Genomic DNA, 15,218 nt, shown 5'->3' with positions numbered 1-15,218 from the left:
TTCCTCACTATCTACAACTTTCCCAAGTTTTGTTTTGTCTGCAGGTTTACTAATCAGCCTTTGAATCCACCTAGTTTATGTGCATCACAAAAAATAGAAGTACCAGCATTGACTCTTGCAGAACACCACTGGTTACGGTCCTCCAATCGGAATAACAATTATTTACCACTATCCCTATGTCATTTGTGACCAAACATATTTTGAATCCAATCTTCCAAGTTATCAAGGATCCTCTGTGCCTTAATCTTCTGGATCAGCATAACTCATGAGCCAATGATTTACAAAGTCCATGTGGACAACATTCTCCATCTTATCCTCAATCAATTTTCATCACCTCCTCAAAACTCAATCAGGTTTGTAAGACATGACCTCCACCAAACAAAACCATGCTCTACTATTCCTAATAATGAGAATCAGGTTTATTATCACCGGCATGTGACATGCAATTTGTTAACTTAGCAGCAGCAGTTCAATGCAATACATAATATAGCAGAGAGAGAAAAAATAATAATGTAAATCAATTACAATATGTATATTGAATAGATTAAAAACATGCAAAAATCAGAAATATTGTATATTTAAAAAAGTGAGGTAGGCTCAATGTCCATTTAGGAATCGGATGGCAGAGGGGAAAAAGCTGTTCCTGAATCGCTGAGTGTGTGCCTTCAGGCTTCTGTACCTCCTACCTAATGGTAACAGTGAGAAAAGGGCATGCCCTGGGTGCTGAAGGGAATGCTTATTCCTAATAAGTTCACGGTTTTCCTAATACAAACAAAAGGATGAGGTTTCAGGTATTTGGAAACACATTAAAAAAAAACAGGCTGAAGTCAGCATGGTTTTCATAAGGGGAAATCTTGTTTGACAAATCTGTTGCAACTCTTTGAGGAAAAAATAAGCCGGATGGTCAAAGGAGAGTCAGTGGATGTGTACTTCAATTATTAGAAGGTCCCTGATAAGGTTTCACATGTGAGGCTGCTAAACAAGTTAAGAACCTATAGTATAACAGGAGAGATACTAGCATGGATAGATGAATTGCTGATGGGCAGACGGCAAAGTGTGGGAATAAAAGTGGCCTTTTCTGGCTGGCTGCCGGGACTAGTGGTGTTTTGCAGTGGTTAGTATTGGGTCCACTAATTTTCACATTATATGTTAATGATCTGAGCGACAGAATTAATGGATTTGTGGCCAAGTTTGTGGATGATACATAGAAAGATAGAGGGATATTTAATGTTAATGAACAGAGAGTCTATAAAAGGACTTACACGAACTAGGAAAATGGACAAAGAAGTGGCAGGTAGAATACAGTATAGGGTAGGGTATGGTGATGCACTTTGGTAGAAGGCATAAAAGTGAAGACTACTTTTTAAGCAGGGAGAAAATCCAGAAATAGGAAGTGCAAAGCTACTTGGAAGTCCTCGTGCCGTATTCCTTAAAAATTAACTTGCTGGTTGGGTCAGTGGTAAGGAAGGCAAATGCAATGTTAGCATTAATTGCAAGAGGACTGGGATATAAAAGCAAGAATTTGAGGCAGTGGTCATACAACACCAAGTATTGAGAGCAGGTCTGTTCACCATATCTTAGGAAAGACGTGGTGGCATTGGAGAAGGTTCAGAAAATGTGTACGAGAATTATGTGAATTAAAAGATTAATGTATGAAGAGTGTTTAATTGCTCTGGGCCTGTACGTGCTAGAGTTTAGAAGAATGAAAGGGTATCTCATTGAAACCTACTGAATATTGAATGGCCTGGATAGAATGGATGTGGAAACTGTATTTCCATAGAGGGGGACTCCAGAGGGCACTGTCTCAGAATAAGAGACATCCATTTACAATGGAGATGAGGAGGGATTTCATTAGCCAAAGTGGTTTGAATCTGTGGAAGTCATTGACACAAATGTCTGTGGAGGCCAAGTCACTGGATATATTTAAAGCAGTGGTTGATAGGCTCTTTATTAGTAAGGGCATCAAGGGTTGCAGGGAGAAGGCAGGACAGTGGGGTTGGGAGGGGAAATAAATGTTGGAATGGTGGAGCAGAATCAACAGGCTGAATGTCCAGATTTCGCTCCTGTGTCTTATGGCCAAATCCTCCAGGATGGAAAATACTAAAGATTCAAAAAATGGCTGCAGAAATGTCTCTTAATTCCAGTTATGAAGTGTCTACCCTTTGGTTTGTGACTGAGACCTCCAGGTCGAGACTCCCCAGCCAGGGGAATTGTTCCCTTTGTATTTACCTTGTCAAGATATCTTAGAATTTTGCATATTCCAGTGAGGCTGCTTGATTTTCCTAAATGTGAGGGAACAAAGGCCTAGCCTACTCTTTTTGTTCCTCTTACAATTGACCCACCATCACAAAGAAAACACTGGAGTGAATCTTGCTGTACCATCTCTGTACCCGCCGTACCGTGAAGCCCTTTGACCCATCACCTCTGACCCAAACTTTGCACCCATCTACACTAATCCCATTTATTTATTTTATTTGATTTTGTGATACAACGTGGTAACAGGTCCTTCTACCCCAGTGAGCCTGTGTCAGCCAATTACACCCATGTGACCAAGTAACCTATTAACCCTTTCATTTTTGGAACATGGGAGGAAACCAGAGGATCTGGAGGAACCCCGTGGGGTCACGGGGAGAACATAAAAACTCCTTACAAACAGCAACAGGATTGAATCGGGGGCTCTGTCACTGTAATAACATAACACTAACCACTACTCTACTGTGCTTTACCTTTTACTTAGGTAAGGGGATCAAAATTGTACTCAATATTCTAGATGCAAGTTACAGGTTCCTCTTTATTTACCCTGTTTATTACATCCACAAAGTACTTTCATGAATTTTCAAACATATTCACCTCTTATTACACCATAAAAACTCTGCTTTGTTATCTTACGATTTTCTACATGTCTGGTGTGATTTTTATTTTAAATATGGATCTAATATTTTTAGGGGGATGAGCCATAAATTCTAACATTTGTAATTCATTTACAGGCTTGTCAAGTACAATGTGCGTTCTATAAAGTGACTAAATATAATTGAAAGATTTCTCCACTGTATAGTACGACTGTGCTTCATTGTTGCTTAACTCCTCTTCATGTAGATTGGCAAGTGTAGAATATTGATGTCAGCTTGAAAATCACAGTCATTTCAATGTCACACATAACACTCAGGTGATATATCAGTGATCCATCTGCCTTAATACAATCTGCACCAGGTGAAAAACTGGGGTTTTGGAACTGTCGAGAGAGATAGTTTAATTGCAGCCTTTATTAACTTTGTTTGTTATTTTTTATCCTCATCGAGAAAAATAGAAATGTTTCAAATAATAACTTCATTTGTGTACAACAGTCCCTGCCCAACTGTTGCATTTATAATCTGCTCAGACACCTTGCATGCTGTGAGTATTTTCTATAAAAGTAGTGCAACATATTTGTCTGCTTCTTGACAATTTCTTTTCAAGTAGCTCCACGGAAGCAATAATAACAAGACATTGACTCCAATCTACAAAAAGAGATATTAACAAACAAGGGAAAATCTGCAGATGATGGAAATCCTACCAACACACACAAAATACCGGAGGAGCTCAGCAGGTCAGGCAGCATCTATGGAAAAGAGTAAACAGTTGAAGTTTTGAGCTGAAATCCTTCAGCAGGGTGACTCCTGAAGAAGGGTCTCAGCCCAAAACGTCCACTGTTTACTCCTTTCCATAAATGCTGCCTGGCCTGCTGAGTTCCTCCGGTATTTTGTGTGTGTGGAAAAGAGATATTAAGGTAGCCTGTTCAAAAAGCCGAATAATGTCTTAAAGGAGGAAAGACAAAAACAGAGTTTCAAAGAAAAAGTAAATTTATTATCAACGTACCTATATTTTACCATTCTCTTACAGAGATTTACAGGAAAAGGGAAATACAACAGTATTTTTGAAAAAAAACACATACATAAATATAGGCTAACAAACAGCCCATGTGCAAAAGAAGACAAATTGTGCAAAAAAGTGTCCTTTAAAGTGAGCCTTTTCAGAGCTGAGATGAATGAATTTATCCATGCTGGTTCAGGAGCCTGAGAGTTGAAGGTTAATAACTGTTCCTGAACCTGGTGGTGTGGCCCCTGTGCCTCCTGTCTGTTTGCAGTATCGAGAAGAGTGCATGGCCTGGATGGTGGGGTCCTTGATGATGGATGCTATTTTCCTGTGGCAGTACCCCATATAAATGTGCTCAGTAGTGGGGAAGGCTTTGCCTGTGATGGACTGCAGTTTATCCACCTCTTTCTGTAGACTTCTCCATTCATGAGCATTGGTGTTTCTATACAGGTCCACAATCCCTTATGCAAAATCCTTGGGCCAGTTGCACTTCGAAATTCATAATTTTTTGGATTTCAGAAAATTGATAATTATATTGACAATTCACCTGTCTCAGTGCGGGTGGACTTTAGGACCCGGGGAAGCTCTGGACCTATGCACATCCTCCCATATACTTTAAATCATCTCTAGATTACTTATAAAACCTAATACAATGTAAATGCTATGTAAATAGTTGTTATACTATTTTGTTTAGGAAAAAATGACAAGAGAAAAAGTCAGTACATGCTCAGATAACAAGCGCTGGAGAGAGAACTTCCGGGTTTTCCCGATCTGCGCTCTTCTACAAATACTATTACAGTTTATTTACAGAGTAATATACTGATAAATGAAATAGTGGGATAATTATAGATCATAAATACACTAGTACATTTAATTTCCAACAAAAACATTCAATAAAACACAAAAATATACAGCTTCAAATGAACCGAATCAAACACATGGTAAATGACTTAATGGAATAAATGTAGAACGTAAATACTCTAGGACATATACAGGTTCAAACTAAGCTAAATATGTACAGGTATCTCTCATCAAGTTGCATTACATTTGGCAAACAAAGCTAAATACTCTACAGGTATCAAGATCATTTCAAGCATTAGCAACTGCGTAAATGGCATCTTTAACATTGAACTCTTGGATTCCTACTCCTCTGTTGACTGCAGAAAGCATACAAGTTTGGCGGGGGGATGTGAGGAGCAGTTGTCCAGGAACAATAACATTTTACAGTTTTCTTCCAGTCCAGCTTGCCTGCAATGAGCTCGTGCCGCTGGTACAAAGTGGTTACTGAACCAGTCAGAAAATATTTCCTGGGTTACCCAGGCTTTCTTGTTTGCATAATAATGCACAGGTAAATTGCATACACCTTTCAGACATCTCGGATGTTGGCTTTTTCCAATCACTGTCAACTTCATTTTTTTGCCCTATACAGTGTTTCCCTATTTTTCATTAGTTTATGGTCATCACTGTCAGTATAAAACTTCAGTAACTTGTCTTTCTGTTTCTTTAAATCATATACAGTGGTAGTTCCGACACCATATTCTTCAGTAAGACGCCGCACAGACACACCACGATCAAGCTTCTGCAATAACTCCACTTTCTGCGTTATTGATAATGATAGATGCTTCCTTCTCTTTTTCTCATTGTTACCCATAGGGGTATCTGCAGCTCTTTTTGACATTTTCATAGTGAACAGCAAAAGCATGTGTAACCAGTATGAGCGCTGAGCCACAACTGACGTCTGGCAGCCTGAGTGACGTCTGCTGTTAGTGCGCCAAAAACTCCTTGTTACGACATGCTCCACACTCCACAAAAAAAAACTTTGGTTTTCGGAGCTTTTCGGATTTCAGATAAGGGATTGTGGACCTGTACTTGGTCATGGTGAAACTAGTTAGGATACTCTCCAGTGTGTATCTATAAACATTTTTCAATGTTTGAGGAATGATTTCCAGTAGAAGCTCAGGGCTTCTGCTCCAGTAGGTACATTTACCATTGAGGGAATGATTAAGTATGCAGATGCTCAAGAAATCAGAATAGTTGGTCAGATTTCTCTGTATATTATAGAATTGAAAAGTATTACAGTGACTGGGGGGGGGGGGGGGGAGAGCAGGAAAATGCCAGTAGGGAGGCCAGAGTAAATGCTGAGAGGGCTTTACAAACAAATATGAGAATTTTAAAACCAGGACATTGCTCAAAGTTCAAAGTAAATTTTTTTATCAAAGTACATAAATATCCCCATATACAACCCTGAAATTCAGTTTCTTGTGGGCATTTGAAGTAAATGCAAATGAACACAATAGAATAAATGAAAAATCATACATGACAGAGATGGACAAACAACCAATGTGCAATGACAATACTGTGCAAATACAAAAAAACAAAAATGATAATAATAAGCAATGAATATTGAGAACACCAGATGTAGAGTCCTTAAAAAGTAAGTCTATAGGTTGTGGAATCAGTCTAGAGTTGGACTGAGCAAAGTTATCCCCTCTGGTTTAAGAGCTGGATGGTTGAGGGCAAATAACTCACCCCGAACCTGGTGGTCTGGGCCTTCAGGTTCCTGTACCTCCTTCCTGATGAGAAATGAGAATTGAGCATAGGCTGGACGGAAACGATAATGCCAAGGAATTTAATGTTGCCGATTCTCTCCGCCTTTGAACCCCTGATGAGAACTGGCTCAGGTACCTCTCATTTCCTCCACCTGTAATCAATAATCATCTATTTGATTTTGTTAATAATGAGTGAAAGGTTGTTGTTTTGGCACCATTGAGACAGATTTTCAATCTCCCTCCTATATGCTGGTTCATCACTGCTTTTAATTCGGCCAATGATAGTGGTATTGACAGCAAACTTAAATATGGCATTGGAGCTGCATTTAGCCTCACAGTCATAAGTATACAGCAAATAGAGCAGGGGCTAAGCACACAGCCTCGTGGTGTACCTGTGCTCATGAAGAAGATGCTGTCATAAATCTAAACAGACTGGAGTCTGCAAATATAAACCATATAACAATTACCATCTCGGCCCTTCTAGTCCGTGCTGACACTTACACTCACCTAGTCCCACTGGCCCGCACTCAGCCCATAACCCTCCATTCCTTTCCTGTCCATATACCTATCCAATTTTACTTTAAATGACAATACCGAACCTGCCTCTACCACTTCTACTGGAAGCTCATTCCACACAGCTACCACTCTCTGAGTAAAGAAATTCCCCCTCATGTTACCCTTAAACTTTTGCCCCCTAACTCTCAACTCATGTCCTATCCCCCCCATTATTTTAAATGCCTCTATCAAGTCCCCCCTCAACCTTCTACGCTCCAAAGAATAAAGACCTAATTTGTTCAGCCTTTCCCTGTTACTTAGGTGCTGAAACCTAGGTAACATTCTAGTAAATCTTCTCTGTAAATGAGGAAATTGAGGATCCAGTTGCACAAGGAGATATCAAGGGTTAGGTCTTGGAGCTTATTCATGAATTTTGAAGGGGTTATATTATTGAATGCAGATCTATAGTCAATGAAGAGCATTCTGATGCCTCCAACTTCGCTGTCCAGATGTTCCAGAATTGAGCGAAAGGCCAGCGAAATAATATCTACTGTTGACCTGTTGTAATGGTTGGCAAATTGGATCCAAGTCCCTCCTCAGGCAAGAGCTGGTATGTGTCATCACCAACCTCTCAAAGCACTACATCATAGTAGATGTAAGTGCTACTGGACAATAGTCAACGAGGAAGGTTACTCAAGTTCTTTTTGGGCACTGGAAAATTGAAGCCCTCTTGAAACAGTTGAGTATCTCAGGCTGCTGAAGCATAATGCTTAAGTTATCAGTGAACAATCCAGCCAGATGAGTTAAAAAAAGGCAGAAAACAGATGAATTTACGGGTTCATAAGCAATGAGTTTCATGTCATGATAGTTATAATTTTTTTTAAAAGAGCAGAAATGGCTGTCTACATTGGAAGATAGACATGTTCAATTGCACAAGAGATAACTGGAATATATATACTGAGTGAATGGAAGAGTATTAGAAGATTATGGCTGGGAGAACATGTCCATGGAATCACATTGGATCAAAAGGGTAGGCAGGAATGCAGAGGTGACGTTGCTCTGTTGGTAAAATAAATGACATTAAATCATTAGAAAGGGGTGACACAGGGTCGGAAGGTGTTGAATCATTGTGGATAGAGCTAAGGAACTGCAAGTGTAAAAGAACCCTGATGGTAGTTATATACAGACCCTCAAACAGTAGTACGGACGTTGTCTACAAATTACAGTGGGAGATAGAAAATGCATGCCAAAAGGGCAAGTTATAATAATATGAACAAATTCATCCCGAAATTTAAGAAGAGGTTAAAGTCAGATGTATCAGTATTACAGTGGAGTAAAGGGATGGCCAGAATTGATTGGAAAAGAACACTGGCAGGGACAACACAGCAACAATGGCTGAAATTTATGGAAGGAATTCAGAAGGCATGGGATATACACATCCGAAAGAGGAAGTAGTATTCTAAAGGCAAGGTGACATTGCCATGGCTAACAAGAGAAGTCAAAGCCAACATAAAAGCCAAACAGAGGGCATATAATAGAGCAAATACTAGTGGGAAGTTAGAGGATTGAGAAGCTTTTACAAACCAACAGAAGGCAACTAAAAGTTCATTAAGAAGGTAAGGATGAAATACAAAAGTAAGCTAACTAATAGTTTTAAAAGGATATCAAAAGTTTCTTCAGATACATAAAGTATAAACAAAAGGTGAGAATGGATATCAGACTGCTGGAAAAAGATGCTAGATAAGTTGTAATGAGGGACAATGAAATGGCGGATGAACTGATCAAGCATTTTGCATCAGCCCTCACTGTGAAAGAGACTAGCAGTATGGTAGAAGTTCCAGGTGTCAGGGGGCATGAAGTCTGTAACATAACCATTACTAGGGAGAAGGTTCTCTGGAAACTGAAAGGTCTGAAGCTAAATAAGTCACTTGGACCAGATGGTGTACACCCCAGGGTTCTGAAAGTGGTGTCGAAAGAGATTGTGAAGGCATTTGTAATGATCTTTCAAGAATCACTAGATTTTGGAATGGTCCTGGAAGACTGTAAAATTGCAAATGGCACTCCACTCCTCAAGAAGGAAGAGAGGCAGAAAAAGGAAATTATAGGCCAGTTAGTCTGACCTTAGTGGTTGAGAAGATGCTGGAGTCAATTGTTAACAATCTGGTTTCAGGGTACTTTGAGGCACTTGATAAAATAGGCCGTGGTCAGCATGGTTTCCTCAAAGGAAAATCTTGCATGAAAAGCCTGTTGGAATTCTTTGAAGAAATATCAAGCAGGATAGACAAAGGAACATCGATTGATGTTGTGTATTTAGACTTTCAGAAGGCCTTTGACAATGTGCCACACATGAGGCTGCTTAACAAGCTACAAGCCCATGGTATTACAGGGAAAATACTAGTTTGGATAAAGCATCAGCTGATTGGCAGGAGGCAAAGAGTGGGAATAAAGGAAGCCTTTTCTTGTTGGCTGCCAGTGACTAGTGGTGTTCCACAAGGGTCTGTTTTGAGACCAATTCTTTTTGTGCTATATGTCAATGATTTGGATGATGGAATTGATGGCTTTGTTGCAAAGTCTGCAGATTCAGATTCAGTTTATTGTCATTTAGAAACCACAAATGCAATGCAGTTAAAAAATGAGACAACGTTCCCCCAGAATGATATCACAAAAGCATATGACAAAAGAGACTACACCAGAAAATCCACATAACGTTTGGCAATCCCCAATCCAGAGTCCGGAGAGGCTGCTGTGTATTAATATCACGCTACCGTCTAGCGCATTCCCCGGAAAGGAGCTCCAAATCCACCAGACAATAACAAGACCAAAAACTAAAGTTACAAGACCTGCACAAAACCACATAATTACAACATATAGTTACAACAGTGCAAACAATAGCATAATTGATTAAAAAACAGACTATGGGCACAGTAAAAATAGTCCAAGATGTTAAAGGACTGTAAGTTCAAAAGAAATCACCACAGTTTCCACAAGTCCCCAGGGTCCTGACAGACTCGCCATCCCACGCCGGCAGCAGAAGGGAGTACCCCCGCTATGGACTTCCAAGGCGCCGCCCGACTCAGCCTCGCAGACACAGCACACAATGGAAGCTCCGTCAAAACCAGCCTCGCAGACGCAGTACACACCGAAAGCGACCTGAGTCCATCGAAAGGACTCCAAGTCCGTCGAACCTCCAAGCCAACGACCATCCCCTCTGGCACAGCTTCTCCGAGCACCATCCTCTGCCAAGCGTATTGAGACGGCCAACGGCCATCGGATTTCTTTTTTTAAATTCTGTTGGCTTCTTCAGCTTCTTTGTTTCGCTCCTTTAAGTAAGTTTCCCTATTTTTCCATGCTATCTTCTTGAACTTTGCATTCAGTTGGAGATACTTGTTCTGATCTCTATTGGCCTAAACTTCTCTTCACTGCTCAGCTACTTGTAGAGACTCCACAGAGAGCCATTTTGCTTTTCTGATCTTCTTTCTGTTTGCAATATTTTTTGTTGCCACCTCTTGTACAATGCTCCTTACTTCTATCCATAGTTCATCTGGCTTTCTCTCTACCAGGTTTAATCCATTGAATCTGTTCTTCACCTCCATGGCACATTCTTGAGGGATGCTATCAACATCAAACTTTGCTGGTACGTTAATTTTCCTGATGCTCATCAGTTTCGCTCTGAATATTGCAACAAGCAACTTAAAGTCTGAGCTCTTGGTCTTGTTTTAGCTGACTGTATAGAGGTTTTCCATCTCTGATTGGAAAGTATATGGTCAATCTGGCTTCGGTGTTGACTCTCTGGTGATGTCCATGTATAGAGATGCCTCTTAGGCTGTTGGAAGAGGGTATTTGTTATAATCAGAATTAATTTGGCAAAATTCTACCAGTTGACGTCCTGCTTCATTCCATACTCCAAGGCCAAAGTTGCCCGTTACTCCTGGTGTTCTGTGATTTCCAACTTTGGCTTTCCAGTCTCCAATGACAAGTGTAACATTCTTTTCTTGGTGTCATATCCAGGAAGTGCTGCAGTTCTTCATAAAACTCGATAATTTGATCCTCTTTGGCATCTGTGGTTGGGGCATAAACTTGGATCACTGTGATGTTTGAAGGCTTGCCTTGAAGTCGTATTGCAATCACTCTAATTTTGGGGGGGTTGCACCCAATCACTGATTTTGATACTTTTTTTTGGACAATTAAAGCCACTCCGTCCTTTGTGCAGGTTTCCTGGCCGTAGTAGAAAATCGCAGATTCCCAATATGTCGATGCTTAGTTTTGCCATCTCGTTTTCAACCGCATCTAATTTACCTTGATACGTGGATCTTATGTTCCAGGCTCCAATGGTGTATCGATCTTTACAACATTCAACCTTCTTTTCATTTCCAGGCACACTGGCAGTTGACTGTCCTTTCAGCTTTAATCCAACTGCATCATTAGCTCTGGTACTCCTCCTACTTGTCCTCCATTCTTCCGCATTAGTATGTTGGGCACCTTCAGACTTGCAGAGCTCATCGTTCAGTGTCATTCTCATATAGATTAGAGAAATCAAAGAAACACTTCATGCAAAAATGAGTATAGTAATAGACAAAGAAGGGCAGGACCTTACAGAAGCAGAAGACATCAAAAAGAGATGGCAGGAATATACAGAAGAATTGTACAAAAAGATTCCAACAGCGAAGACACCTGATCAGATCCCTTATCGATAGAGAACCGGACATTCTGGAAAGTCGAATGGGTGATAGAAAACATTGTCAATAATAAGGATGTGACAGGATTCCAGTTGAATTGTTTAAAACTTTAAAAGGTGATGCTGTAAAAGAGTTGCATGCAATTTGCCAGCAGATCTGGAAAACTCAACAATGGCTTTTGGACCGGAAAAGATCAGTTTATATCCCAATTCCCAAGAAGGAAAATATAAAGGAATGTTCACATTACAGAACAATTTCATTGATTTCAAGGTAATTCTAAAGATAATGCAAGCAAGGCTCCAGCAATATATGGAACGAGAACTGCCGGAGGTACAAACTGGTTTTAGAATAGGCAGAGGCACCAGAGACCAAATTGCTAACCTATGCTGGATAATGGAGAAATCAAGGGAATTCCAGAAAAGTATTTTCCAGATCTGCTTGAATACTCTAAAGCCTTCAACAGTGTGGGCCATAATAAACTATGGCAAATCCTTAAAGAAATAGGGATAACTGGACATTTGATCTGACATGAGAAATATATACGAAGATCAAGAAGCAACAGTTAGAACTGAACACGGAACAACAAACTGGTTCGCGATTGGGAAAGGAGTACAACAAGGCTGCATACTGTCACTCTATTTATTTAATCTGTATGCTGAACACATCGTGAGGAATGCTGGTCTAGAGGACTCAACTGTTGGAATCAAAATTGTCGGATGAAATATTTACAACCTCAGATATGCAGATGATACTATAATGGCTGAAAGTGACTAAGATCTGAGGAAGCTTCTAATCAAAGTGAAAGAAGAAAGTGAAAAAGGTGGCTTGTAGCTCAATATTAAGAAAACCAAGATTATGTCGACTAGCCCTACTAACTCTGTGGTAATAAATAGAAAGCAAGTGGAAGCAGTGACAGATTTTGTCTTCCTGGTTCAAAGATTTCTACAGATGGTAACTGCAGCCACGAAATTAAACCACACTTCCTTCTGGGGAGGGCAGCAATGGCAAATTTAGATAAAATACTGAAGAGCAGAGCCATAACATTGAATACAAAGATCCGTATAGTCAAGTCTATGGTATTTCCATTTGTGATGTATGGCTGTGAGAGCTGGACTATTAGTAAGATTGAATACAAAAGAATCGATGCCTTTGAACTTGGATGCTGGCGGAAAGTGTTAAGAGTTCATTGGACAGCAACAAGCTCTGACAAGTCCATACTTGAAGAAATACAGCCAGACTGCTCACTAGGAGGCTTGATTATGAGACAAAAGCGCAAATATTTTGGCCACTTCATGAGAAGGCAGGATTCTTTGGAAAACACTCATGTTAGGTAAAACAGAAGGAGAAGATGACAGTGGCTACAATGGATAGATAGTATTACTCAAGACAATTTGTATGACCTTGGGGGATCTTAGAGAGGCAGTTTCCAACAAGAAGGCTTGGTGTTCAGGAGTCCATGAGGTCACAAAGAGTCAGATTCAACTTTTAACGACTGAACAACAACAAACTGGATAATGCCCCAGCAATGTTCAAGAATGGCACTGGAAAACTCAAACATATCGAGGGTAAGATAAAGTTAAATGAAATTGGCCCACACAAGTCTTGCAAAGCTTGTCCAGTTCCTTATACCTTCTGTGGTAAAGTAGCCAGTGAGCTAGATCACATGGACCCAGAACAAATTCTTTCCAAGGGTGAGGGGAACCATGGGGCAACACCAGTGGTTCCAGTAGTCAAGACGAATGGGCCTGTCAGGCTCTGTGGTGATTTTAAGGTCACATTCAACCCATTACTGTAAGTAGATCAATAACCTCTGCCAGGAAAGAGGATATCTTTGCTGACCTTATGGAGGAAAACGTGGACTTAGCTGAGGCCTACCTACAGATACAAATGGAAGAAGAGTCCAAAGTGTTTCTCACTGTAAACACTCACAAAGGGCTTTATCGCTGTAATAGGCTTATTCTTAGACAGCACCTGCACTTTGGTAGAAAGCTATGGACCAGGTGCTGCAAGGCTGCCTTGGCATTCGTGTTACCTGGACGTGATCATTGTTACCAGTAAGGACGACAGGGAACATCTCTAAAATCTCATTACAGAGTTAAAAGATTAGAAGATTATGGGCTCAGAGCAAGATGCAACAAGCGTGAATTCTTTAACCAAGCCTCACTTACTGTGGTCATACTATTGACCCACAAGGATTACACAAGTGTGCTGGAAAAATTCAAGTAGTGGTGAATGCCCCAAGGGTAGCATGGTTGTGGTCCTTTTGGGATTTGTCAATGACTACAAGAGGTTCCTGCCAAACAAGGCTACTGAGCCCCACTGCTTGAACAAATTACTACAGATCGGGAAGAAACAGCAATGAACAAAGAGGTGGCTTTCCAAAAGGTAAAGGAAATGATGATGTCAGACACTGTACTCACACATTATGATCCGCATCATCCAGTGAAGCTTGCCTGTGACGTCTCGTCTTTTGTTATAGGTGCAGTCGTGTCAGAAATCATGAGCGATGGAAGTGAATGCCACATAGCCTTTGAATCACATTCACTTACTGCTGCAGAGAAAAATTAAGCATTGATTGACAGAGAGGCTGTGAGTCTGGTTTGGGGTGTAAAATATTTCAACCAGTATTTGTATGGGAGAGAGTTTACCCTCATTACCATTCCTCACTTAAAGTAAAAACAAAGTTTACACACAGCACTCGGGCTCCCTTGTTTTTCTTCTAATCGGTTTTATGGTTTGGAGTTACAAAACATTACAGGTTTTCCCTCTTGACAGATACTCTCATGTTGGCCTCAGAAACTGAAATCACAGGGTTGTCAGGGGCTGTGGGAGTTTGTTTTGTCGGTCAAAGCAAATGCAAGTTGCTAAACACAAGAATACTAGGTGTATAGGACAGTATAAATTAGGGTGAGGACTGAGGAGTTCTGAACAGGCACATGCTCTTGGAGATATAAGATTGCATTTGGAATGGTTCAGTTGAAAAGACAGTTACCGCAGTAAGATGAGCCAAGGCAGACAGGGGACGTACAAAGACTTGGAAGCAGAAGAAGAGAGACAGGCTATACCAGCAGCAGTAGAGAAACAGTACAAAAAGTTACATCTGAACCCAAAGAGGTCCAATTTCCTAGCAGGCAGGTTGAATAGAGCTGTTAGGGAGGGTTTAAACTAACTCGGCAGGGGAGTGGGAACCAGAGTGATAGAGCTGAGGAAGGGTAAAACAGAAATAAATCAAAGATTAACGTGCAACAGAGATTATAGAAAGGACAGGCAGGAGATGAGGCATTATCACAGCCTGTGGGATGAGTTACAGGGCAATAGAGGCACGGTGCAGTTAAAACACCAAATACTGGACTGAAAATGTATTTGAATGTACACAGCATAAGAAATAAAAGGATTGGGGATTACCAAACATAATGTGGTTTTTCTTGTGTGGTCTGTTTTGTGCTTTTTTGTGATATCATTCCAGAGAACGTTGTCTCATTTTTAACTGCATTGTATTTGTGGTTCTAAATGACAATAAACTGAATCTGAATCTGAAAAGGGATGATCTTGAAATTCAGCTACAGATTGGCAAATATGACATTGTGGCCAACTGTAAAACTTGGCTAAAGGATGGCTACCATTGGGAGTTGAATGTCCAAGGATA

Source organism: Hemitrygon akajei, chromosome 12, assembly GCF_048418815.1.
Source record: "Hemitrygon akajei chromosome 12, sHemAka1.3, whole genome shotgun sequence".
In the NCBI taxonomy this organism is placed as follows: Eukaryota; Metazoa; Chordata; class Chondrichthyes; order Myliobatiformes; family Dasyatidae; genus Hemitrygon; species Hemitrygon akajei.
This window is presented reverse-complemented; position numbering follows the sequence as displayed.